At 40.8% G+C, this 24,498-nt stretch overlaps 1 pseudogene; it reads right to left on the minus strand.

Moving 5' to 3' along the window:
• Positions 1–22,809, minus strand: part of LOC132296220 (26S proteasome non-ATPase regulatory subunit 2 homolog A-like) — a 44,062-nt pseudogene extending 21,253 nt beyond the window's left edge.
• Between the last annotated feature and the right edge of the window lie 1,689 nt (positions 22,810–24,498).

Here is a 24,498-nt window from a genome sequence, read left to right on the forward strand (position 1 = left end):
AAATATGAAGGAAGTGGTCATGAAAGAGGTGATCAAATTGTTAGATGCGGGAATCATCTACCCTATCTCTGATAGCAAGTGGGTGAGCCCCACACAAGTTGTCCCCAAGAAATCCGGTCTCACCGTTGTTGAAAATTCAACGGGTGAGCTCGTGCCACAACGAACCACCACCGGGTGGCGTGTGTGCATTGACTATCGGAAACTCAATTCATTAACTAGGAAGGATCATTTCCCACTCCCATTTATTGATCAAATCCTAGAAAGGTTAGCCGGCCAAAGCTTTTATTATTTTCTTGATGGTTATTCCGGCTATAACCAAGTGGCAATCGCCCCCCAAGATCAAGAGAAAACAACATTCACATGTCCCTTTGGTACTTTTGCCTATCGACGCATGCCTTTTGGTTTATGCAATGCACCGGCAACGTTCCAAAGGTGCATGATGTCCATATTCTCCGATATGGTTGAAAAGTTCTTAGAAGTTTTCATGGACGATTTTTCCGTATTTGGCTCCTCCTTTGACTCGTGTCTCAAAAATTTATCTCTTGTGCTCCAAAGATGCAAAGAGACGAATCTCATTCTAAGTTGGGAGAAAAGCCACTTCATGGTCCAAGAAGGCATTGTTTTAGGACATGTCATTTCTAAGTGGGGAATCGAGGTAGACAAGGCAAAAGTTGAGTTAATCTCTAATCTTCCTCCTCCGAATTCAGTCCGTCAAATTCGTTCTTTTCTTGGCCATGCCGGATTCTATCGTCGCTTCATCAAAGATTTTAGCAAAATCTCACGGCCCTTGTGTAATCTCTTAGCCAAGGATGTTCCGTTTAATTTTGATGACGCTTGCATGGAAGCTTTCATCAAACTTCGCACTCTCCTCTCATCCGCCCCAATCATGAAACCCCCTAATTGGTCTCTTCCCTTTGAAATCATGTGTGATGCATCCGACTATGCATTAGGGGCGGTTTTGGGCCAACGTGTGGATAAACTTCCGCATATCATTTATTATGCTAGCAAAACTCTCTGCGATGCCCAATTAAACTACACCACCACTGAAAAAGAATTGCTAGCTGTGGTGTACGCCTTGGATAAATTTCGCTCTTATCTTCTTGGCTCCAAGGTCATCGTCTTTTCGGATCATGCCGCTCTTAGGCATTTGTTAGCGAAAAAAGAGACAAAACCCCGTTTAATTCGATGGATCCTCTTACTTCAAGAGTTTGACATTGAAATCCGGGACAAAAAAGGGACCGACAATGTTGTCGCCGATCATCTCTCTCGCTTACTTATTGAGAAATCTTCAGAATTCGCAGCCATCCGTGATTCCTTTCCGGATGAGCAACTTCTTCAAGTTTCACATTCTACTCTTCCATGGTTTGCGGATATTGTCAATTATCTTGCGGTTGGCAAAATTCCAGCTCATTGGTCCAAACAAGAGAGGGGCCGGTTTTTCTCCCAAGTCAAGCATTTCTTTTGGGAAGATCCGGAACTATTCAAGTATTGCCCGGACCAAATCATCCGGCGATGCATTCCTGAAACCGAGGCCACAAGCATTCTAAATTTTTGCCATACTCTTGCTTGTGGAGGCCATTTTAGTGCCAAAAAGACCGCTAACAAAGTTCTTCAAAGCGGATTCTTTTGGCCTACCTTGTTTTGGGATGCATACAATTTTTGCAAATCGTGTGAACGATGTCAAAAACTTGGATCCATGTCCCGAAGAGACATGATGCCCCTTACCAACATTTTAATTGTTGAAATTTTTGATGTGTGGGGGATTGACTTCATGGGACCATTTCCATCTTCTTATGGCTATGAGTACATCCTTGTAGCGGTGGATTATGTGTCTAAATGGGTTGAAGCCGAGGCTACCAAAACCAATGATCATAAAGTCGTGATCCATTTCATTCAGTCTCACATCTTTAGTCGTTTTGGTGCGCCCTGAGCAATCATTAGTGATGGTGGATCTCATTTCCGAAATCGTTATCTAAAATCTGTCCTTGCTAAGTATTCCGTCATTTATAAGGTTGCTACACCTTACCACCCTCAAACGAGTGGTCAAGTAGAGATTTCTAACCGGGAGATTAAGCACATTTTGGAAAAAACGGTTAAACCAGACCGCAAAGATTGGTCATTAAGGCTAAACGATGCGCTTTGGGCTTACCGGACAGCTTATAAGACACCCATTGGCATGTCACCATATCGACTTGTCTTTGGCAAAGCATGTCATCTCCCGGTAGAATTAGAGCACCATGCTTATTGGGCCATAAAAAGGTTCAATTTTGATCTCAAACAAGCCGGCTCTAATCGTGCGTTGCAATTAAATGAACTTGAGGAATTGCGTAATGACGCGTATGAAAGCGCAAAAATTTACAAGGCAAAGACTAAAGCTTTTCGTGACAAACACATCGTCAAGAAGTCTTTTGCCCTAGGACAAAAGGTTTGGCTTTTCAATTCCCGCTTGAAACTCTTTCCCGGTAAACTCCGGTCAAGATGGGATGGTCCATACATTGTCACTACCGTCTTTCCTCATGGAGCAATCGAACTTTATGATCCTGCAAGTGGATCACTCTTCAAGGTAAATGGCCAACGGCTTAAGCCTTGCATTGACGGCACAATCCTAACCCGTAAAGTTGAGGAAGTCCTCTTGACAGATCCAATTTATGAGGATTAGTGCATGCTCTAGCATTGTCTAGCTATTGACATTAAATTTAGCAACTCAAGGGAAGCAATTCTTTCAATTTCCAAGCTTCATTCTCTTTGAAATTGCTCGTGCCTTGCAAATTTTCTGGGAAACGGTGTAGAAAAGCTAAAAGTTTGATTTTTCTTAGACCTTCTCAACTCTAATTTTAATTCCCGGAAGTCTCCATCGCTTTCTCGCAATTTCATTAGATTTTTCAAAAGCGACTCATATGCATATTTTCTCATTTTTAATGAAAAGTCTGAAAATTTTCTCAAAATTCTTCATGCATTTGAGATGATTAAAAAGTTGAAAAATTGTAAGGTTTCACAACAAAACTTTCAAAATTTCCCATGCATTGGAATGGAATGAATTTGCAAGTTTAAAATTTTCTCCGGAAATTTCAATCATGCTTTGTGTGATGTTCTGAAAGTTGACAATTTTTCCATGCATTAGGAATTGCAAAGTTAAAAAAAAAAAAAAAAAAAAAAAACAAAATTCAATAAATAAATAATCAATAATCAAATCTTTATATATATACATATTTTTATCATCAGCATAATCATAATGCATGCAGCTTTGATGCCAACATGATGCACGGTTTATTCATGCATGCAAAGGAACTTGCATTGTATTAAGTTCAGGTTCAAGAACTTGCATTGCATGAAATGGTCAAGAAATGTTAGAGTTCAGGTTCACATGTTGCATTAAGGCATCATTGCATTGCTTGAATCCTCATGCAAGCTTTGAGTGCTCCAGTTTTCCTCCCATGCTTCATTCATCCGAACTCCTCCTACCCAACACTCAAGCCCACTGCGTGCACCAGCTTGATTGATCTTCAAATGCCCTCATAAAGCTTGCACTCAAATGCACTCATCAGTTGAGCTCACTGTCCAGGCTTCGAGCACTCGAAGTTGAACTTCGAGTGCTCGAACTTCTCTCACCCAAAGACCCCAACTCTCTGCCTTACTCTCGAGCAATCCTAACCCCATTCCGAGTGCCCAAGCTTCTTAACCCAACTCACTGCCCAAATTTCGAGCACTCGAAGACCAAGCTTCGAGTGCTCGAACTCCATCATCAACCAAGACCTCCATGCAATCTCACCCACCAGCCCACCCAACCTCTCCCTCAATCTCTTATCAACCAACCTCACAACCAACCTACTCTCGGCTTCCTCACAAAACACCATCCCCAACCCACCCACACTCCATGCAAACCATTTCTCTCTCGGCTTCCCATGCAGCCACACCATGCAAATCTCATCACTCGGCAACCCCTCACCCAAGCAAACCCCTCCCAAACCAACCAACCTCCATGCCGACACACCACTCCTCTCGGCCACCCCCACCATCCAACCCTCCCTCTCTCGGCATGCATTCCATTCCCATTACACCCATCCTCCCAAGTTGTAGGTGACATGCATGACACCAACCACCTCACATCCTACCCCCAACCATCAACCTCTACTCCTCTCGGCAACTTGAGACATGCCACTTCAAACCAAACAACCCACACTTCCTCACGACCAAACCACCACCACCTCTTCAAGCCGAGCACCACCCTCCAACTCATGCTCACCACAACCCAAACCAACAACCTTCCCAATCTCTGCATCTCTGCAGACACCCCACCAACCTTCCCAATCTCGGCTTCTCTCTCTTCAACTTCAACCCTACCATGCATGAACCACCTTCAACCATCCTCCACGATCACACCTACTGCAACACACAACCTCACCTCGCAGCCACCATGCATACCTGCATGCATGCATGCAAGCCCCATGCATGCATGCACAACCATCTTCTTCCTTCTCTCACCACACAACCAATCTTCCCTCTCCTCCACAAACCCAACTCTTCCTCTCTCTCTCAACCCCAGCAACCAAGCATGCAAACCATGCATGCTCCATCAACCCTCACTATTCACCCTCCACCCTCGGCACCAACCAAACCAGCCTCTCTCTCCATCCAACCATCACCCTCGACATCAGCATCCCACACATGGTGGCTCACATCTCACACATCCACCTCACACACACATCTCATACACCATGCTTTCACCACCCACCTTGCACACCACCTCACTCACTGCCAAGACTTCGAGCACTCGAAGTCCCATTTCGGGTGCTCGAAGTGTGGAGCACAATGCACCATCCTCAGCCGAGGCCACTGCCCCAATTTCGAGCACTCGAAGACACCCTTCGAGTGCTCAAACCAAGCTTCCCTCTCTCTTTTAAAACCACACAACCTCTCTCTCTCGAACCAAGCCTCCCTCTCTTTCTTTTAAACTCACAAACCCATCCCCACTCCAACCCAACTCTCTCTCTCTCTCGGCTCATCCCCCACCCCACACCAACCAAGAAACCAACTCTCTCTCTCTACCCAACCCAACCAACCTCACCATCCTCTTCACCTTTAGGCAAATTCCTCCCATCCCCACCACTTAATCTGACGATCCATAGGGCCTGTGGATCTCCATTGTTAGGTGAGTTTCTTCCTTCTCTTCCTCTTTCACATTTTTGGTATAAATGGAGGATGGGCTTGCATGTAATGGCGATTTCTGATTATTTGGGAATAGTTATTGCAATTGCAGGGCCACAAATTTTTGGGTTTCATCATCCATCCCACTCATTTTCACCTTCTCCTTTTTGTGGTGCACGCCAGGTGTTCGCCGAAATTCCTCAACCAAGTCCACCTCTCTAAATGTCTCGTGCCGGTCATTCTCGCCCTCTTAGACCCTCTGCGGGTGCCCGTGCTGTCAATCGTAAGAGACCACGTGATCCTTGGGATCGCAAACAACTCAACTACGAGCTTTCTTTTCCGCTCATCGATGCCTTTGATATTCTACCCACAACTTCGTGGGCTGTCGCCGAATTGACTAACCAGCGTCTGCAGCACATTTGCGCGCCCCTTGCCAGGGTTGCCTACCCCCGTGTAGTGCCCTGAAGAGCCACCCATTTCTCTCACTACATCCATTGATGGCACCACCTATGCTTTCACTATGACTGACATCATTCAAGTTTCTGGTTGCCCCATTGAGTGCCCCGATGACATTGTCAATCGTGAGAATCTCCCTTTATATGAGGAGCCGGATACATTAACTGTGGAGCAGATTGCCGCTGCCATTTGCACTGTTGACGATCCTACTAGGCCCCGGTCTTTTATCCGCAAAACCAATCTTCCGGAATGCCTCTCGTTCATTGACACTGTCTTCAAGCACAATGTCTGCCCTTTGGTGCATAGCACCGAGCGTCGGGGCCTCCTTTTGCAAGCCTTATATGCCATGGACCAAGGCCAATGGTTCTCCATCCCAGAGCTCATTTGGACCACATTTCTGAAGTTTTGGCATGACGCTCATAATGCACGGGTTCCGCGAGTTGAAAATCGAAAAATTGCCTTTGCCGTTTTTCATCACTCGGCTCCTTCAGCACAAGGGTTTTGTTGTTCCTCCCCATGAACCAAAAGGAGAAAAGATTAAAATTTTTACCAAGCGCCGGTGGATCAATGTTCTTAGCCATTCTAGTACCCCTCAGCCTGCTGCCCCCCTGTTCATCCAAGCTCCACCTCCTCCTCCTTCTGAGGATGTTTCCACCGCAGCAGCCGCTGCAAGGGTAGAGCCTCCGGTCGACTCTCACCAGGACCAGGCTTTCATCCGGGCTAGCATTGCCGGTATTCATGAGCGACTGGATCGTTTTGAGAATTCTTTGTCCGCGTACACTCAGACTCTATGTGAGACTTCTTCACGTGCTGAAGAAGATCGTCGTCTTGCTGCTGAAGACCGTCGTGTCGCAGCTGAGGAACGCCGTTCAGCTTTCGCTGAACGGCGTAAGACTCAATCTCTCCTCCATTCCATCCTCGCCCATTTACCCTCTGGACCGTAGCTTGTTGCGAGTGTTGGCCCTTATCTTTTTGTTTCATATGTAACTATTTCTCTTGTATCTTTTGTTTTCCTTTTGAACTGTAAGAATTTGCTATGTATAGGTTGCTCTGGTAGACATGATCCCTGTACAGCTCTTTTTATAATCATGTAAACTCTTTTTGAAATGCAAATTCTTTCTGTTCTGTTAACTTTCGGTACATTCTTTTTCTGTATTTATGCTTGTGCTATTAATGCTGTTTGTGGTTGTTTCTTTTTATTCTTCATGATGCTCTCCAGGTTGCGCAGTCCAATTCAAGTTTGGGGGTTTTTGTATCACCATGCCATTTCCTCCCCCAGGGTATTGTTGTTCCTTTTTTTACTCTTTGTCATTTTTGTCTCTAACTTACATCCATGTCCCACATTGAGGACACTGTGTAGTTTAAGTTTGGGGGTGCATCAAAGCATTCTTGGCATAGTTTTGGGTATCATATTTTTGTAAAGCAATGATAGTGTAACTTAGAACTTGTCGGAGACAAAGCATATGTTTAATACATTGTGTATAGAAGCAATTGAGAAATTTTTGAAAATAAAGAAATTTGAATTTGAAGTGATCATGCAAATACAATGTAGTCTGTATAAATGCCTCAATTAGATTCTTGCTGGATTTACACTCTTATAAGCTTCACAATGCACAGATGCACATTGGAAACTTAACTATGAGGCATGCAACTTAATCGACCTTGACCTTGGCCTAGTTAATCTGATTTGATGAACCTAATAGATGAATATCTTTGGCATGATTTAAGTTGTCTAAAAAAATAAAAAAATAAAAAAAAACTGAGAAAGAAAGAAAAAATGACCAGTTGACGTTCGTAGCCTTTCCAATCGAGCTATTAAGCCCTTTGGAGTGTCTCTTCACTTAACACCCTGAAGCCATCTGGTTTGGGAGTTGTTGGCCTAACGCTTGCTACAAGGGTTGGTTAGAAAGCTTAAAAGACTTTAACATTGCACGGTCAGTCAAAAAAAAATTGTAATAAACATGGTTCATTGGAATTCGTAGCCTTTCCAACTTGAGCTATTAAGCCTTATGGAGTGTCTCTACACTTAGCACCCTAAAGCCATTTGGTTTGGGAGTTGTTGGCCTAACGCTTGCTACATAAGTTGGTTAGAAAGCTTAAGGGACTTCAGCATTGCACAACCATTCTATGTTTCGCTTATGAGTTGCAATAAATTGTCAACAAGCAACAAAAGTTGTCTTGTAAATAAAATCATGCCTTAGGGACCTCATTTAAAGGGGAATTCAATGATTTGAAAACTTGTGCTTTGGAATTGGAAAAGAAAGTAAAAGCCGCATGTTGAGAATCCAATTCACTTTCACTAGAGTTTGAGTTATTTCCATTTAAGAGATGACAATTGAATTATTTATCTGGACTATGATGTTGATGCATGCATGTTGAAATGGTTTTTCCCAATTTTTGTATCAATGCTTCATATATGCAAGGTAGTCTCCAGCTCTTTATCTGTTTCAAGTTGTATTTGAGCTATGTTTATGTTTATTTTTGCCATGGTGAATATTTTTGTAATAGCATTCCCTTGTTTTCATTCCATTGAGCTTTACATTTTGGTTTTGCTAAGGGACTAGCAAAATGTAAGTTTGGGGGTGTGATAAGCGCTGAATACTGTATATTCAGGCGCCCTAAATTACATTAACAAAGTCCATTAATTGATTATTTTATGTAGATTAACTCCATTTGCATGTTTTTGTGCATTTTCAGGTTAAAGTGCAAAAAGGAAGCAAAAATGATGCCTTGTGAAATTATGAACAAAAAGGGTGCCAATTCTGAATTTCTGGCAGCGGTAGAACCTGACTTTTGTCACCATTTTCGACCTAGCAAACTCAAGAACTGGACTTCCATCATAACATGAAAGATTTAGAGCTCTGAATCAGATTTCCAAATATTTAAATGGTTCATCATTCGGAGTTCGGAACAGAGAGTTATGATCTTCTTAACAGAGGTGCGCAGAACTGCCTGGCAGCACTAAAATACTGCCTTTCTCCCCATTTTCGACCAACCAAACTTGAGAATTGGGTCTTCATCAAAACATGAAGTTTTTAAAGCACTGAATCTTCTCTCCAAATCTTCAAACAGATCATCATTCGGAGTTCGGGGTACAAAGTTATAGCAGTTTTACCAAAGTAGGTTAGTGCTGAGCAAGAAGAGCATGTTGCACATTACACTAATTTAGAGTGCTCGAAAATCAGCCAGATTGCAGCTCGGAAATGAACCCCTCTTCAGCCCACTTGTGCATTGGTTTCCACATTTCCACCCTCCTTCTTTATGGAGTGGTTGGTAATGTCTTTGGAGGAGAGAGAGAGAGCTTGGTTGAAAGATATAAGGCAATTAAGGGCCACATGCATCCTATCATTCATTTTTAGAAGATAAGAGGAGAGAGAAGAGAGAAAAGAAAGGAGTTCTTCAAGCTAACAAAGGGGAGCTCGAAAATTGGAGATGGAGTTCAAGCTTCTTCTTCATTCTAAGGCTCCAATGGGTAATTAACTCTTCTTCTAGGGAGGTGAAGAAGCCTCCCTTGTAAGCATACTCTAGTTTTGTTCTTAATTTGGGGAATGAAGTATGTATGTGGTATTTTTCATAATCTAGAGCTCTACACATGTTGTAATGGATCTTAATTTCTATTAATGATTATGTTGAGTTTTATCATCTTGTTTTAGGATATATTCTCTCATGATTTTATAGCTTGCATCTTCATAGTGGGAATGGAGATGAGATTATGAAATGGTTTTCTTGGCATGTCTTATTAAGGTTTTGATAGTCCATTCCTAGGAACGATGAACCATACTACACCCCTAGTTTAATGTAATTAAGTAGATGGTTCATACCAACCGTGGATGGATTATACTTAGTCTTTGATTACATGTGCATATACCATACAAAGTAAGGGATTTGATAGGCCATTCCAAGGGGATTATACTTAGATGGTTTATACTTAGCTCTTGATTGTATGAACTTCTTGAAGATAGTGTAGTTATCATGCATCTCTACATATCATGGTCATTTACATAAGTAGCTCCCCAAGTTAATTGCAAGCTAGCATGTTTATGAGGTGTGTGGTGGATTCATTTCCCTAGTCCTCTCCACCTAAGTTTCACTCCTTTTAATCTCCTTCCATTTATTATTTTATGCATCTTTACATTTCTAGCTTAGTGACAAACCAATCAACAACTCTTTATTACACCTTATCACTCTAAAATGACTCTAGACATTTAGGTTGCCATAGATTAGCGCAATCCCAGTGGTTCGACTTACCCGACCAATAGCCCTATTTTACAATGATTCGTGCTATTGCGAAGGTTGATTTATAGTTGATCAACCGATCAGGTGGTTAGAAGAAGAAGAGTTTACGTTAGTTTTATTTATGGATTAGATAAGTAATGTCAATCGGCAATTTTTGGAACTGATAACATGATGGGGTTTGGAATCTATATGGTGTATATGAGATAAGCTACAATGGGTGCGTAGTTCAAACTTTTAGAAGCCTAAGTTCCAAACGGCTGCCAAAACTTGGGGGGCATTGTTAGCACCCATTTTGGTAATTTGGGTATGGGCTTTAATTGGGCTTGATAAACAGTAACATGGTGTCATAGGCCAAGAGTATGGGCCTAATGAATGATGATACTTAGACACTCGGGTTGCATAAACATTGGGTTGAGGATGCAGTGATTAGTTCGGGCTTGGAAACATGGATTTAAAGCACTGGATTTGGGTCGTGGTTTATGATTAGGTTGAAAGTGGTTTGGATCAGCAATTCAGTTGGAATAAAATTCATCAATGTTATACATGGACATGAATTACAAGTAAATAGTAACAGTGACGTGGAAGGTTCTACACAAAGTAAAGTTACAGATGTGCAAGACTGCTGCAGATTGGATAGAATATTTTTGAACTATTGAATCAATGCTTATCTAAGAATTTTAGTTTGAATTTAAATTCAGTAATGAGATAGAGTTTCATCGCAATTAGAATACTTATTGGTAGGAGTTTGTTTCTAATAATTTCTATAAATAAACAAAAGGGCATGCTGAGATGGTGGTCCAGCACCCTCAGAATCATTATTATTATTTTTTTGCTTTCTCAAGCTTTTCCAAGAATAGCATCCTTGCTATTTCTTCATTCTCTCTATCCCTATCTTCTTATTCTCGTTCTCCTTCTTTCTTTCTCTCTCTCTTCTTGCTATATCTATTTTCTTCCCCTTTCTATTCTCTCAATCTTTTACTATAATTTTTCATTGATAAAGTCCTTTTAACTAAAGCAATTCTGAACTCAAAGAGGAGTTTTTATTGTTCCCTTTTTCCTCGCAATCACCTGAAAGTCAACTTTCTCAAAGGGACTATAGTTGACAATTTACATTTGAACCATATATTTGATTCTGGCATGCCCGGTTTACATCAAATTAAGATCGGATCTTAGGAACCAATTTTGGCGTCAACAGAATCAGAAGCAAACACAATAAGCAAAGCATGCTAAAATTACATACTCAGAAAATTAGGAAAAATGTGCCACTAATTGGTGTGAACAAGTTCACCAGACCTCTATGGAAATAGTAACATGAATAGTATGTTCATAAGAAAAAGACAACATACAGAGACAGGTACATATAATTTCCAGGTAAAATCAAACTGGACAAATGGTTTATCAAGGAAACTACGACTTCCATCCATACCAGAACTCAAACTGCATCATCTATTATAACTAAACAAGGAAATAATGTAGCAAAACAAGTAGTATGTCTCCAGTTTGCGAACAGCAATAAGAAAAAGCTTGGTGCATTGGTAAAAACTTGACGAACGAGTATTAGGATGCGGGTTGTTATGAGAGCAATCACTTTATGCAAAACAATGCAAAAAATTAGGTCCGACTCCAATCTATCCTTACCAACACCTTGCATAGATGGGAACAATATTGGGTAATGGTCTCATTTGCACAGCAAAAAGATGTAAAAGTCAATGAAGATGAGAAAATAACTTAAACTTAAGAAATCAATACTTACATGCCGAGCAAGGATGTAACATAATTGCTTCATTCGCAGCAGATCATCACAAGATGTAAAAACCTGTTTTACATACTGCCAAGGTGTACATTGAAATTTTAGAACCAACATAAAGAAGGATGCGGGAAGAAAAAAACATTTAACCTTTCTATTAATTTCATCACAAATTTAACAATACTTACACCACAAATTTCAAATTTTCATATAAAAAAATAAAAATAAATAAAGTCTGTCCATATTCCTAATAAATTACAGACTTGCATGTTGTCTAGGAATAGCGCAATCTGAAGTGCAATTGGATATTCTTCAAATTTTAGATAGATCATGTATGCAATATCTAGGACTAGCATATCATCTGGTCGAGGAAGACATCTGCATTATTTTGAAACTTAGAGATCTCATGCAAACTATCAACAAAATCCATGAGTCCCCCACAGATTTACAATTTTGCCCATAAGATATTACTTACCTTGCCGCACTAGTTAGGTACAAGTATGTCCTTTCATAATTTGTACCGTCTACATACTCCAGTAACAAATCAAGGTCTTCAACCTAAAATAATTCAAGAGATCATTTTTATGTAGTAAATTATAGTAAATTCATGCACAGATGCAAAAGAAAAAACAAAGACGAAATAACACGTCATACCTCCATCAAAAGATCTACAGCCTCAGATTCAGCATTGTGCTGCAATGCAGAAAAAATAATAATTAATTAATTAAAAACAATAACCAATAGTTCTCTGATTATATGACAACGGCCACAATACCGAAATAAAATACTAGAGGTTCATTACAAACACTTGTTTTTGACCCATGCTAATAATTAAAACTGTATTTTTGTTACAATGGTCATACCTTCATATGGAAGGCAACTATTTGTAGTACAAGCTCCATTAGATCATCTATTGGGGGGCCTCCTCATCCTGCAATGATTCATATAAAGGAAGAATATTTTAAAGTCTTAACAATTAAAACTACAAATTAAATGCTATAAAGGTATTATATACAAATGAGATTGTCACTACCATTCCAAAAAAAAAAAAAAAAAAACAATAAAATTACACTTCTTTACAATTGAATAACTAGACTGCGACAGCACTAATCCCACACCCGACATATATGTCGACAATGTAAAATTGGCTTAAAGAAAGATGGACTAACTAATTTGATCATATAAACAAAAACATTATGAACACATTTGATCAGATTCTATAGTATGGACATGAACACAGAGCCCTTTTTACTGATTGAAAAAGGAAATTCAATAAAGGGTTGATTAAAAACCTGTTTTCAGTTCCCAATAAGCAAAGATTATCATAAGATTTCTGAATGATATAATAGTCTAACCTGTCGTTTTGCATACTCTTGTGCAATTTCTCTGGCTAAGTTTCTATCACAAACAAGCAATAATTAATTATTGGTATGCAAATAATTTGGAGGCAACAAGTTTAATATAATAAAATAGGCGTATAATTAATAATTTAATTGTATAAAGACAGATGGTTCTCACCTGACATACTCATGACCCCATTTACCAATGTCACCTTCAGAAGCCAATAATTTATATCTAGACTATCCTGAAATAATTGTCATATGAAACAAAAATTAGATAAACTGTAAAAAAAAAAAAAAAAAAAAAAAAAAAAAAAAAAAAAAAAAAAAAAAAAAAATTGTGTTTTTAGAAAACCATGCAAAGGATAACAAAAGCATGTTATAATGATAAAATGAAGTAGAAGTTACACTGTCCCTATTGCACATGTTGTCCCTGTCCCTATCCTGCTTTAGGACACTGCCTCGAAGTATGACCATACTCTCCACAAGTGTAGCAACTACCCTGGAAAGTGCCAAATGGCCTCCTCTGTCGGTTAGCCTATGGCTGACCCTGTCCTGCCTGTGGTACCCCATTCTGCTGCCTCTGAATAGGTGCCCCATTCTTGTGAGCATCTGAACCACCCTTGTGCTTCTTCCAAGGCTGTTGTCCTTGGAATTTGCCCTTGTCATTCTGTCGCTGTCCATTGCCATTCCCTTTCTCAACTGACTGATTAATAGAGTCTCTGTCATCCCACTTCTCACCTCGTGCCTGTCTGAAGTCCACGGTCAACTAGTACTGATGTAAAGCAGCGTCCACCACCTGAGCATAAGTAGTGTAGGTTGGACTACCTGTAATAGCTCGCTTAATAGACCACATTAGTCCCTTAACGAAACTATCGCGCTTCTTCTCTTCTGTATCCACCTCCTCTTGAGCAAAAAGAGATAGGCGCGTGAACTGCTGCTCATACTCTGCCACTGTCATGTTTCCCTGCTACAAATTAAGAAACTCAGTCTTCATAGCTGCCCTGACTGCATAAGGCAAATACTTCTCATCAAAACGTGCACTGAACTGATCATAAGTCAATGACATTCTCTCCTCTGCGGTGGTAACTGACTCCCACCACTATAGTGCATCTCCAACTAGCTTGAAGGTTGCAAACATCTACTTCTAAACCTCCGTGCACTGAACCAGACGAAGATGTCGCTCAATGTCCTATTTCCACTGGTGAGCTGCTTTCGCATCGATGGAGCCTGAGAACTCAGGTGGGCTCCCCTTTATGAAAGAACTCCTAGCCTTCTCCCAAGTATCAGTCGGTACAACCGGTGCTGGTATTAGTGCCTGCTGAACCTATAGTTGATTCCGAAGTACAGATGTTACCCCTGCTTTTATAGCCCGAGCAATGAGATCATTGAGATGAGGAGGATACTCTGGATCTCTGACCAGATCCTGAGCCTGGTGAACCTCCTCCTACTCTTCCTGAAACTGACCATCATCATCCTAAAACCTAGGCATTTACTGCTCTTCCTCCATTTGCTGACGCCGCAGGCGTTCCTGTTGCTTAAGTGCCACTCTCCTCTGTTGACTGTTTCCATGCATGTTCTGTCCTCTTCTGGCGTTAACCATGCTATTAACATAGAAAGATAGACATCAGTATAATTTAAACAAACCGTAAAGGAATACAATGAATCCTAAACTTAAGCTCTAATCAAGAAAAAACGCTACGCGAAAATCTTATATGATAGAATCCTAGAGACACTGAACCTGGAATGCTCTGATACCAATTGTGATACCCCTCGAATCTGAGACATGAATTAATCAAGCCTAAGCCTAAACCCGAGAGAATATCAAATAATTAATATATAAACGAACACAAAATACAAAAAGATTTAAGAAAATAAATAATAATAAAGCTGAAAGAATTATTAAATATAAAATCCTCAAAATGATAATGAATAATAATCCAATTCTCCAAAATTTTCATCTAGTGGACCCCTAAACAAAATCCCAACTGAACTGAATAACAGAAAATAAAATCCCAAACTAAACATAGAGAAAAGTCATACGTAAATAGATGAATGAGTAACTGTCTCCGATAAGCACGATCAAGCTTTAAGACTGGAACCGTCCCGTACCTGAAAAGAATAAAAGAGTGGGTCAGGTCCACGAACAAGTTCTATTCTAACTGCAATCCATACAGTGACCCGATACGCAGATACATCCTAGATATCTCACAATATCTATCTAGTCTATAACAATATATATATCCACACTAAGGGATATTCACTGGACTACAAACGGGGTCTCAACTTGAATAGAAGGCAACATGCAAAAATGCACCCAAAGGTGGACATGAATACCTAGACCTAACAGGGTACACCTCAACTTATCATAGCCAGCTACATATCCACCGCATATACGCGCCCTAACCATCGACACTGAGACCCAAGCTCATGTCGTGGTACCATAATCATATATGTAAAGTCCGTCCACAACCACAGTATGTCATTCAATTATATATTGGTCTGACATACAGTTTATAATCCAGTTAGTCACTAAACTTATTCAGTTGATCTGACTTAACTACCCACAACAATTAGTCCATGTAGTCACTCAACTTAGTCAGTTGATCTGACCTAAATATAAGTAGGATTAAACTTTTACAATCCATTCCTTTATTCCATTAGGGCAAGTCTTAGCGTTTTGAGCTAAACCATCCCTCGTATGCCACAGTCCCATACATGTGCATACAATTCACAACATCCAGATAATTGACATAATTTAATATAATAACTCAGTAATTATAATCCAACACATAAATCCATGTAATTGACAGAATATAAGTTAATAATTCCTCAGTTAAAATCCAGGTTATCTTCCATGTAAATTACAGAACTTACGTAACAGTTCAGCAATTTAAGTCCAAAACCATGTAAACTACAGAATTATAAATAGCAGTTTAGCAACTAAAATCCGAAATCATGATCTAGGTAATTGCAAAATAGTGTATAATATCTCAGTAATTAAATCCAATCCTTAACTCATGAAATTGCAGAAAAAGACAAATATTTCAGCAAATAAATCCAGAGGATGCATAGGTTAAATGTGATAACTAAATGACCCTACTGTGCATCTAAAACAAGATTTAAACTCATGCTATAATCCGTTAAATCGCCGAATTAAACTAAGCAATTAATTTCCCTCCAATCGTTAACAGCATGCAAAGTGATTTTATTTCACACTGTTCATTCAATTAATTTAACGAGGTAACTTATGAAATTAGAGGTCTTAATAACACCTGAAGTTAAAAATTAAACCCCCCAGTAAAGTCCCAAAACTGATCGGGAAGAACCAAGCACTCAAACAGTACCCGCTAAAAATCCCAAAACGCGCAAACATGAGAGGGCCTGCTCTCAGATCTTGGAAGTAGGCTCCCTAAAGCATGGAGCCGGCTCCATGCCTCTTGGAGTCGGCTCAAAAGGGGTGGGAGCTGGCTCTGAACTCCCCAAAGCTAGCTCTGCACTTTGAGGGAGCCGGTTCCCTCTTTCATGGAGCCTGCTCTCTCCCTCTTGAGAGGCCTAATCCGTTCCTGCTTCGTCTGCTCCGTCTCCGGCCTCTTCCAACCTTTCTGTTCTTCATTAATACTGCTCTAGACAATCTAATATCTATCTAGTATCATCCCAGTCCTTTGTTTACAACAGTAAGAACTAATACAACAATTAAAACAGTACCAATTTGTTATGCTTTAAACATAGACGACGAACACCAAACTTGCAAGAATTATTTCAGACAAAAATTAAACACATACAGAAAATCAATTTGACATAATCTAAGCATGCAAGATTCAATTAACGTTTAATTAAAACCCTAGAGACTATCCAGGTATGCACAGAACACAGGCCAATGAGAGAGAGACAGAATAAAACTTGCCTGTGTAATTTTGGAAATCAAAACCTTGTTGCCATCTTCCTAAGTTTTCTGATGACGTCCATTCACCGTCAACCTCCTATTGCTCTGGTTTAAATCCCCAAACAAAACCTCTCCTTCCTCCTTGGTAGCCCTAACTGATGCCTCTGTTCTCTCAACCCTCTCTTTACGTGAACAGAATTTATGTTTTATGTTTTTAAAACCCTAAGCTAACGTAACGATATATTTATAGGCTTGGAAAAATATAACCCTAATTCTAGTTATGGTCCGAGAAGGAAAAGAAAACAATAACACTTAGAATCTAAGTCAGATCAGAACCCTAATTAAACATTACAATTAACAATACTAATTTAATCCAATTAATTCCATTTAATCTATTTAAATTAATTAATAAACCATTAACAATTAAGACAAGTAACTTAATTAAAGAGAATAAAACAATTAAACAAACAACAATTCAATTAAATAAAACAAGTAATCAATTAATTACAAAAACAGGCAATTAAACAAATAAACAACTAAAAATGCAGTAAAAATAACCATAAAAATGCCGAGACTATCTATTTAAAATTAGGGGTATTACAGTCAAAAAGAAAAAAAACAATTCTTCGAGTTCCAACTACCTCTCTCCTCTATATATTCATATACAGTAAGCCTAATATACACATGAAACAATCCAATTTTGGTTTTGGTCTATTTAAACAGCCATCCTCAACAACGAAACCTTCCTTACTGCTAGCTTAAACACATTGCTAGCGAGTCCTTCACCAACTGCAACTTCGCCGTAGACATGGAGATCCTACATATTCACTCCAATGACACTACTGAGCGCACGCCCAAAGCACTCCAATCCTAAGACTGCTTGCGCTCTCACGTCAAAACCATCAAACCTCGAGGAACGATTTCTCGAGTAACCGCTGTTCCCCCATTTGTAATAAGGAAAAATATTTGGTAAGCACACTTTATCGGCCTTACCCATTTTTTTTGTCCCCATTAAAATGGACTTGCTCACGGCTTTCTCTTGGGAAAATTCCAAAGCATTAAGTTCCGTGATTTACCTTGCTATTAGTCTAGGCCACTACCTTACAGACTTGAGCCAATCATTATATATATATATATATATATATATATATATATATATTAAAAAAAAAAAAAAAAAAAAAAGAAACTGTCCACACATTTTTCACTACCTCGACATCTTTCTCCAATAGAGATTTTTGCATCTCACCTCCAAAAAAATCCTTACCAAGCTTGCTCAGTACATCGAGCACCACTCGACACTTTAGATCCTCGATATACCTCATCGAATTAGTATTGAATTGCCCCGCTGACAACCCACCGATTTCTGGCAACCGTCGATTTTTTTACGCTCCCAGCCGCGTCGATAAAACCCCGTCGATTTCACCCGTCGATTTTTCGCTACACCACATTGACATAACCCATTGATCTCCGGCGATAGCTAGTTTGGTCGATGACCCAGTGCTTCTATTTGTCGACAATCTATCAATTTAGACCTATGTTGGTCGATGACCCGACTATTCTCTTATCGGCAGTTTCGTCAATGGCCCAGCTATTCCATTTGTGCAACCAATTTGGATTCACCCACCCGTCGATTTCGTGACCAACCCTCTATTCATGATTTTCAAATGAGTCACCCCACTGCCCTAGTCAGACTGGGAGGCTTTTTAGCCCGCAGCTGACTACTACAACTCCAACAACATAAACGAAGAGAGGAGTTGTCGAAGAGACCTAACTCGAATCTCATGATTCGTTTGACTGTTGTGGGAGATATAGGAGTTTATGTCAGCAAGCTTGCGACTTTGCTTAAACAATTCGCGGATCTTGCACATGTTATATGATTTGTTTGCCCCACTCCACAAATCGACTAAAGTCCAGAAAAAATCAATTTGTTAAAATCGATGACACCTTCATCGACGACCTCGCGTTCCTCGACGCAGTCTGAATTGCAGTTCGAAGCCAGAACTTTACGTAGCACCTCCAAGGTGTTCTGTTAAAACAAATGTGTCTTGAAGGATTTTCCTCTCGATGTTCGACCCATTTTAATATATATATATATAAATCCTCCATGGATTTATTTACTGTCTTATACATCTATACAAAGTCTACTTTGTCTTTTACACTGCTACGCACCATCTACCCATAATTACAAGCAATTCTAAAGCTACTTGTTCTTTCAAAAGATTAGTGAGAAGAGATAAGCTTGAATTATACAGCACCATGTCATTGACAAAGCACATACCCATGTATACATATACATCACACATACATGTGTATTACTAGCCCATACATAACTTGTACAATCAATACTTTATTCTCTTTATATGTTTTTATTCTTGTATGCTATGAATAAAATATTAAAGACTTGAATGCCTAGTGTTGGTGGGCATCCTCATGCCTCCTGCTTGACGCGCAGCTATACAATCCAACAAGCACCTATGCAATGGAATAGCAGCCGCTTGGCTCACTCTTAAACTCTCCCACCACTCCACTCATCACAATATTGAGTCGAAATCCACCCGTGCCTATCATTTCCATTGGAGTGCCATATGCCTTTCACTTGGGTGCACATACCATCGCGGTGGAGTTATAAAATTTTATTTATGCATGTAGACATAAAGACAGTACCATTTGATATTAAAAATAAATATCCATACAAAAGTTTACACTAACACATAATCATATGTCTAAGTCGGCTTTAATTCACTGATTGGACTAGACTTTGTTACATAACTTTCGAAACTATTCTTCTCAAAATACAGTGTACTCTCGCTATAGACTTTTACTTACATATATTGGTGGGTGTGTGTGTATATATATATATATGCATATAAAGGTGCACCTATCTATTATCCTCTAACAAGTAACACTAGTTTTTTATGGAACTTTATTGGAAAAGTCCACTTGCCAGCTAAGATGCACCTGTCATCTTGGTGCTTATATTTTGCAAGCTTATGTCATGATATACACGAACATACACACTTGGATGTTCTCACAACTCTCATGACATCTCACTTGTACGGACTTCCCTATACACACATATCCAACATGGAAACATATATTCAATACACATGTACATGACACATGACATTAACTATCAAGACATTTTTTTTGTTTTTTTAGCTACTCAGTGTCTAAAACCAACAACTCGACACCCTTCTCGAAGTGCAGCCCTGTAACTTAATTTGTCGCGAGGCTCACTCACTGCTTCCAGTAGCCTTGTAACTCAATTTGCTGCTAAGCTCATTCACGACACTTTAACAAGTAAACAACATGGAACCCATGTGTTCTACCCAAACCCACAAGCTATTATACACCTTGACACATAGAGACATCGATACCTCTAACTTGGTAGCTTGACCTCTGCTCGAGTACTAACAAATGCTTGCTATTACAAGAAATAATGCTCGTTACTATTGGCCGAACCCACCTTATTACATGGTTACTAAGGTCTCACAAAATAGATAAGGTGGCTAAAGATGTGTGGGCAGATTTTCTTTGCCTCCTCGAAGTCAAACTTAGACATACACCTCATACTGCACTTGAGGCCCCTCAAAATCAGTCCCATACTGGCTAATTCGTGCGCACTCTCTCTCTCTCCTTCTCTCAAGCTCCTAGCAACTTCGACTACAAAATACTTCGTAAAAGTTTCTTAGCCAAGGAGTACTTCTTGAGACATCTCACCTATGATGTTCGGGAAAAAAAAAAAAAAACAACGAGGTCATTTGCCACTCTCGCCCGACCTCAACAATGCATTATTTCGTAACATATCTATTCATATCTCGCTAAACTCAAGACCCTTGACCCATTATCGCATCACATGATAAAGGACCTTTGTCCCTTAAGCTTTGGGCCTCTATGTATCAATGTGAGCCTTGCCACACAAGTCCTCAAACCCAACACCATCTCTACCAGCATGAGATATATATCACAAAAAATTCTAAATGCATCTCCACCTTAAATTGCTTCACGTTGCAGTACTGAATGTCCTTCACTTGACTTGCACAAACCATCGAAATCACAATATAAATATTTTCTCGATGGAACTCTACCCACGGTGGTTGCAGTATTGCATGCCTTTCACTTGGCTCATACTCACCTTCGATATCGCATTTTTTTTATTTATTTTTTATACAGTAACTCCCCTCATCAGCACGCTTTTCACCCGACTCGCATCCCTAAATATATATATATATATATATAAATTCATGCACACATACCCTTTTGTAATTTCTACAAGGGGGGACTAGCTATATATATATATATACATGGACTAGTTATATATATGTATATACATTCCTTCACTCGGTTGGCACATCTCATGGGTTTGCTTTCTACTATCAACTCTATTTATTTTAATTACTTTTTAGCCTTCCTGTGGTGTCTGTTGCACACACACTCAGTCTTTACAACTGCATATTCTAAGCACCGCACTTTCACATGGCACACGTTCCATCAAGCCACTTTATTATTTAATGCTATTGTCCACAATAACATGCATGCTCGCTTACTTTGTAACTTTCAATATATCTAAGTATTAAGTATGACTAAACACACGTGTCTTGTCATACTCTATACATTTTTCAAAACATAAGCAAAGGAAAGATTACTCTCAAGACATCTCACCTGCGAGGTCCGAAACTTTATATATGAAATAAAAAATCTACTTATCACGTGGACGCACTCAATGTTTAGGAAAAACATTATATCTCCTCGACACAAGAAATACTCACTTATGCAGTAGTGTCTCATTCTAGTCATTTGGCTCGCACACTTACTCATCTTTAAGTTTTCCCACTTTACTTAAATCACAAAACGTTGGCACCTCACATGGTCATCAAATTTCATCAGTATGTTACGCTTATATGAAAACCTCGAGCAATCTGTCCTCGAGTACCAAGACCTTGAACCATCCTCAAATTCTAAAACCTCCACCGATATGATCCATCTTCAAGTACTAAAACCTTAAGCGATGCAATCCACCCTCAAGTACCAAAACCTTGGCAATCGGTCCTCAAGTACTAAAACCAAGGCTACAAGGCCGACCATTTAAACCTTTCTCGAGTTCTTACACTTAAAAAGATTGGATTCCAAATGTTTCTCAAGTTATAACACTTAGAAACTTTGCAAAATAAAACATTCCAACCTAGGCTACCAGGCCTACACATCCTTTATACACAACTATCCTTCTATCTTCTACAAAGTCTACTTGTACAGGGGGACTATATAAAGCCATTGGCACTACACATACCACACTTGTGTTGTCATATTTCAAATTGGTCATTTCACTCGCACACTTACTCACAGTTTGCTCATGCGAGTGCTCACTTGCACTCACTCTTGCCAGTACTCACTTGCACTCGTTTGTGCCATTACCGTATCACACTTTATCGTGCAAGTACTTATTCATACTCGATCGTGCTAACATAACCTAACTCGTGTTTCTCATTTGTTTCGCAGTGTCTTTTGACATCCACTTGGCTTGCACACTTTTATGCACTCTAACTATCGCACTCATTCTTGCAAACACTCACTCGCCTTCTATCGTGCCCGCACATTCCTACCCGTGTATATCATTTTGCGTTGCAGTGTCTCTTGCCATCTACTTAGCTTGCACATTCTTTGACACTTAATCTCTCTCACTCATTCTCGCCAATACTTGACTCGTACACTTTCTCGACCCAGGCATCGCGCCCAGGTACCCAAAACCCTGGCACCGCGCCCAGGTACCCAAAACCCTGGCACTGCGCCCAGGTACCCAAAGCCCTGGCACCACGCCCAGGTACCCAAACCCTGGCATCGCGCCCAGGTACCCAAACCCTGGTACCGCGCCTAAGTACCCCAAACTCTGGCATCGTGTCCAGGTACCCAAAACCCTGGCATCGTGCCCAGGTCATCAAACCTGACATCCCACCCAGGTCATCAAACCCTGGCATCGCGCCCAGGTACTCAAGCCCTGGCATCACGCCCAGGTACCCACTGGCAGTACGTCCAGGTACCCAAACCCTGGCATCGCGTCCAGGTACTTAAACCCAGGCATCACGCCCAGGTACACAAATCCTACCATCGCGCCTAGGTACCCAAACCCTATCATAGCGCCCAGGTACCCAAAACCCTAGCATTGCGCCCAGGTACCCAAACCCTGGCATCCCATCCAAGTACTTAAACCCTGGCATCCAACCCCGGTCATCAAACCCTGGCATCCAACCCCGGTCATCAAACCCTGGCATTGCGCTTAGGTACCCAAACCTTGGCATCACACCCAGGTACCCAAGCCCTAGCATCATGCCCAGGTACCCAAACCCTAGCAGTGTGTCCTAGGTACCCAAACCCTGGCATCACGTCCAGGTACTTAAAACCTGGCATCGCGCACAGGTACACAAACCCTAGCATCGGGCCTAGGTACCCAAACTCTGTCATCGCGCCCAGGTACCCAAAACCCTGGCATTACGCCCAAGTACCCAAACTCTGACAACGCGTCCATGTACTTAAACCCTGGCATCGCGCCCAGGTACACAAACCCTAGCATCACACTCAGGTACCCAAAACCCTACTGTCGCGCTTAGGTACCCAAAACCCTGGCATCGTACTCAGGTACCCAAAAACCTAGTATCGCACCCAGGTCATCAAACCCTGGCATCGCGCCCAGTTACCTAAGCCTTGGCATCACGCCCAGGTACCCAAACCTTGGCATCACGCCCAAATACCCAAACCTGGCAGCATGTTCAGGTGCTTAAACCCTGGCATCGCGTCCAGGTGCTTAAACCCTAGTATCGCGCCCGGGTACACAAACCCTGGCATTACTCCCAGGTACCCAAACCCTGGTATCGCGCCCAGGTACCCAAAACTTTAGCATCACGTTGAGGTACCCAAACCTTGGCATCGCGCTGAGGTACCCAAAACCCCGGCACCGTGCCCAGGAACCCAAACCCTGTTATCGCGCCCAGGTACCCAAACCCTGGCATCCCACCCAGGTCATCAAACCCTGGCATCGCGCCAAGGTACCCATACCCTAGCATACCATCAAACCCTAGCATCGCGCCTAGGTACCCATACCCTAGTATCGAGCCTAGGTACCCAAACCTTGGCATACCACCTAAAATCCTGGTATCACGCTTAGGTACCCAAACTTTGGTATCGCGCCTAGGTTACCAAACCCTCGCATCAAACCCTGCATTGCGCATCACATCCATGTCACTAAACCTTGGTATCACTCTGGTTCATTAAGCCTTGGTATCGCACCAGGTCACCAAAACCCGATATCGTACCAAGTTAAGCAAAATCTTGCGTAAGCACAACTTTCGGTCATTTATGCACGGCTAGCCTTCTACGAATTCTACAAAGCTCACTTGCGTAGGGGGAGTAAATATAGGTGTTAAATACATCTCACTTCAAATGGCCCACATTTCTTGGTCAAACGGTTAACGGACTATGCCACATCATCAACAATGGCCCACAAAGCTCGGCCAAATAGTCAACAAGCGACGCCACATCAGAAATGATGGCCCACAAGTCAAACAGTCAAACGGTCTAAGTTACGTGACACTTACCACGTCAATACACTTCAAACAGAAGATCAAAGACTTGAAGACCTGAGTTGGGTGCAGGACTCAGGATTACTTGGGATCCAATGAGGTTCTTGGTTTAGTGAA

Source organism: Cornus florida, unplaced genomic scaffold, assembly GCF_030987335.1.
Source record: "Cornus florida cultivar Cherokee Brave unplaced genomic scaffold, ASM3098733v1 CherokeeBrave_3.0.0_Hap2_Chr02, whole genome shotgun sequence".
Taxonomy (NCBI): Eukaryota; Viridiplantae; Streptophyta; class Magnoliopsida; order Cornales; family Cornaceae; genus Cornus; species Cornus florida.